Source organism: Triticum aestivum, chromosome 2A, assembly GCF_018294505.1.
Source record: "Triticum aestivum cultivar Chinese Spring chromosome 2A, IWGSC CS RefSeq v2.1, whole genome shotgun sequence".
In the NCBI taxonomy this organism is placed as follows: Eukaryota; Viridiplantae; Streptophyta; class Magnoliopsida; order Poales; family Poaceae; genus Triticum; species Triticum aestivum.
The window spans coordinates 19,506,221-19,510,832 of NC_057797.1; the positions used below are offsets into that span (position 1 = coordinate 19,506,221).

At 44.9% G+C, this 4,612-nt stretch overlaps 1 long non-coding RNA gene across 1 annotated transcript; it reads right to left on the minus strand.

The window, feature by feature from the left end:
* Positions 1-2,705: 2,705 nt before the first annotated feature.
* LOC123184349 (uncharacterized) lies at positions 2,706-3,944 on the minus strand. The gene is made up of 3 exons (XR_006492950.1): positions 3,758-3,944; positions 3,548-3,682; positions 2,706-2,979 (listed from the first exon to the last, which is right to left on the minus strand). It is a non-coding gene; the product is annotated as an uncharacterized lncRNA (long non-coding RNA).
* Between the last annotated feature and the right edge of the window lie 668 nt (positions 3,945-4,612).

Sequence of the window (4,612 nt, forward strand, 5' to 3'; positions counted from 1 at the left end):
TGAAGAAGCAAGAGAAGTGGGCCAAGCGGGAGCTTGAAAAGGCAAAGACATTGGAGGCAATGACCTCGAAAAAGAGAACTTGAGCATTGTGAGAGACTTGGAGCACTCGATGATCATGTTGTAGGACACTAGACTCTGGGATCAAGAAGACAACAAGTGATTGCTCAACAAGAAGATCTTTTTTTCTGGCAAAGCAAGAAGAAGAAGATCTCCGAGTGCAACATCGGAAGCGGTTGACTCATTCATGTATCTCCTATGCATGAATTCTTAAATTGTTGAATCATGTTTTATTTTGGTTTTTTGAATGGTTTATCGATGAATCATTTTGTGCTATATGATCTAGTGATTTTTATTACATGAAAATGAAGGTTTAAAAACAAGGGCCGTGGTTGTTCGGAAGGACAAATGAGGGGCGGACCAATGCTGTCCGTGGACGCGCCCGTGGACGTTTAGATGGTAAGATTTGCTCAACCCATTTGTAGATGTTCTAATATTATTATTGTTTTGCCAATTTTGTAGAGCTCAAGACCGTAGACAGGATTTGCTGCTCTGCGGCTGGTGATCCTCCCGGTGTCGAAATTGCTAAATTCTCCTTTTTGTAGCACACCTTCAGTGCCAACTATTTGGCAATTTTTAGCGTGGCTTCAAGGAACCAGTGCCGTAACGCGGTCTTCAATAGTCGTCTGTGGCAAAGTCAGAGTTGCGGAGTACTGAATACTGATGACAAAATTTATGGGTTGCCTTTTTGTTCGCGGTATGTGGTTTGTCTATTGTGAGCCAGGTCGCACAAGTGTGCCCCGAATGTTGCCATCCTTGGTTTATCCGCCAATTAACAGAGCACTTATTTATTTCCAAGTCAAAAGTCAATGGACTCTATGTGTATGGTCTTTGGTCTCCGTTTTGGAAAGGAAAAAAAAAGTACTAATAACTGTTCAGTCCCAACAACCAGCAATGATTGATCGAATCAAACAACGGTGGTTCTCCAACACCATATTGCTCAATCCCCTCTCCTTCCTCTCTTCATTCCACCCTGGTGCCCCCAGCAGCCTCGAGCTCCTCTACCACGGCCGCATGGCTCATCATGCGACGGACATCCATCAGTGGTGATGCCTCGTTATCCCTTAAATTTTTATGTGCTTTGTGCCTCCATCGTGGTTGGTCGCCATGGCTGGTTGGAGTCGTGGAACGAGCATGATCTCCAGCACCATATTGCTCCCTCCCGTCTCCTGGTGGCTGCTTGAATCTTTACTAACTTCTTGCTTTCCAGGCTCTCCGCCACGGGTGCGCTCCTCGATGAAGACACTCCGCTATGGGTGTCATCGGAAGATGATCCTGCTGGCGGTGGATTGCTCGTCGGTTTAAATGGAGACACGTATTATATGCCACCTGGTAAAAATATACCTCGTCTCTGATCTTGCTTTATACTCAGTTAGTATAAAATTGAGACACTACACTGCATAGATTTAGATGTAGTGTACGCTGCTGCTGGTAGTAACAGAAAGGAAAAGTGGATTGTTGTGATGCTTTGCAACTGTGTTCGGAACGATCTCGTGACTAAGCTTCTAAGTTAGGTGGAAATTCTTGAGGTTGAGAGAGATTCTTCACCATACAAGCTTTGTCTTCAGTTTATAAATTATAGCTTGCTGATATCGTTATTAACCATGGTTACTGTGTTTGTGCAGACACGGCACAGAAGTTGGATGACACCGTGAGGGAGGAAAATCTTTCCGGACAAACTCTATTGGAGAAAATTTGGAGTTATGTTATGTGGCGGCGTGAAGAAAATTCGGTTGATGATCCTCCTGTATCCCCAGGATGATAGTGTGGTATACTATCTTATTTCTGCATTGTGCAGCTTATATAAAGATAAATAATAAAGGACTTTCGTATAAGGAGTTAAGGACATAACTTATAAGAATAAAGCCATTCCAAGTACTTCCTCCGTCCCATAATGTAAGACGTTTTTTGCCACTAGTGTAGTGTTAAAAAACGTCTTACATTATGGGACAGAGGGAGTATTTGTTATTGTCTGTTTTCGCTAGCTCAAGTTGTTTCTTAAATTCATTCAGACTGTTTGGCCATGATATCCTGCTGCATATTGTGTGTGCTACTGTGCTTGGTCTTTAGCTATTCTGCAGCTCACATCTTTCTTGTTGCCTGCTGTAGTAGGGAAAATTTGTGGCATAGTATATGGAAAGTAGAGGTAGATTGCAATGTTTGGCCATGCTTCAAAACGTAACAATTATTTGGATACCAAATTAAGAACTGGTGTGTAGACCAAGTGGTGAGGACTTGGGTATCTCATTGTTGCTTCTCCTTAAAGGTGTTTAGTTCAGAAAAAAGGTAGCGTAACTGAATGTAATTATATCACACTGGTAGTGTAAACGGAATGGGTAAGCCCTTAGTACACACATAGTCGACACGGAGTGTTCCATCTCACCATCGAAGACTATAGGGGCAAAGACATCCTCGCCGCCGCCTTCATCGACCTATGCCCGGACTTAGCCTGGCCACTGGTCTCTCGTGACGGTGAGGGGAGGGGATAATGGGGTGTTGTGAGATGGCGGTAGACCGGTAGTGGAGCGGGTAGTGGGAGGAAGGATGAGGGGCTGTGTTGCGTGGATGTGGTGCGCACTATACTAACTTGCAAACGTCGTGTAACAACTCTTCCTCTCTGTTTGTTGCAAAGTAGTACTAGTATATTATAACGTCGTGTGACAAATCTTCCTTTTTGTTTGTCACAAACTGATGGATTCACAAGCAGTTCATATGCCGCAAACATGAGTACAGAAACAACCCGTTCAAATTTTACATGTCAATTTCTTGCGCACGGGAGAGGTTTGTCTTGGTCTTGGCCTTGATTTTAGGCAGATACCCCTCCGGCCATTTGCCCAGTTCAAGCATGGCTGCTGTCACGCATGATTATATCGGTCTCGGGTGCAACTTTGTGTAGCAGCGTCGCATAGAATGCTTCCATAACTTCAAATGAAACAAATAGTAATTACTGAAAGCCCATATTATATAGAAGAGACGTTAAACTGAGCAGAAAGCAGGCTTATAATTAAAAGGGAAGAAAATCATCATAATATTCTCTGTACATTTGTTAGTTGTCCCCCTAGTTAACAACTCACGAAAGTAGTACTCCCTCCGTCCCACAATATAAGAACGTTTTTTATACTAGTGTAGTGTTAAAAACGCTCTTATATTATGGGACGGAGGGAGTAACTAACAAGCATGTCACACCAACTAAAAAAAATGTCACAGAGAGAACTGGTCACATTCATAGTGGATAATCAATCGCTAGGAACTGGTTACATCCTGGTTAATCAATTGCTAGGAAACTTCTAATTAAAAAGATACGTCCACACCGGAAAACCGATCCTCCACATATGCATACAAGCAAGATAAACTTTGTTTGCTAACCATATCGATGGTCGATTTTGTGCGTACCAATATATACCTACCATGCAAATAACTTGAGCTAGCTACTAATTGGGTAAAGAATAAAGATGCTACAAAATTACTATTAGTAAGGAGAGATGTGCACCTGCTGCTATTGCGTGGCCTCGCTTTGAATACAGATGATCCTGATGCCTCCATCAGAATCGACAATGATAACAAGAATAGGGTCGTAGGTCGGAGTCGGAGTCGGTGGCGGCGCCATTATGTAGAACGAGCACGTCTGGACAACAACATGCGGCGTAAGAAGGCAGGAAACCAAAAGAGTAGAAGAAGGAAGGGGAACTTGGGAGAGTACCGTTGCACGGCGCAGATGGGCGTTGTCTAATGAGGTCGGTCGGTTCCCGGTGCAGATTGCGATTGCGCGGCTGAGGAGATCGAATGCAGGAGCTAGCTCGGGGTTGCAGAGGGAGAGGAGAGGGAGGTTTCTATCTATCTGCGGCGGTCAAGATTGAACGGAAGGAAAGAGGAGATGATCTTGCTGGTGCTTGAATTTGCCCAAAGCTTGAGCCGGAGGCCTCCGTATTTGTAGCAGGTTTGCACTACGCTAGTACCGCGTCCAGAGCGAGTGGCGGGTGGTTGGGCGGGACACATGTCGCCCATGGGCGCTTCCTTGTCTAGGTGGAGAACGTACGTTGCGTATCTCCGGAGGTAGAGGTAGAGAGAGAGAGAGTTGTTTATCCTCCTCGTATATCGTGGTACTCAGTATATGTATACTTTCGACGCGCTCGCACGTCGCGTCTCGCCGCCTCATGCATTCACCATGCCCCCCTCGCGTCCAGGTGCACGTCAACGAGCTCGGTCCATCTGCTCTAGAGAACGAACGAGAGCAGCGATCGAGCCGTTAGCAGCGGGTGGGAGGTCGACGCGTGATGTACGTACGTACGCACGCGGTAGATAGACATCGGATGGGCATTTCTTGGTACTTTCTGCTATCTTTCTTTCCCCCGGGAGTGCTTTTCAGGGGTGCCAAATTCTTTCACTTTAGAGCAAGAACAATAATGTAGCCGACGGCCAGCTGCAAGCTTATGCCATGTCAGACTAGAGCCATCATAAACATCTACTTGTATAATAAGCTGGCTCTTAAGTTGGCTCCAATAATATAGAATTATTAATGGTTTGCATGTATGGACTTTGCATGCAAGACACAGAG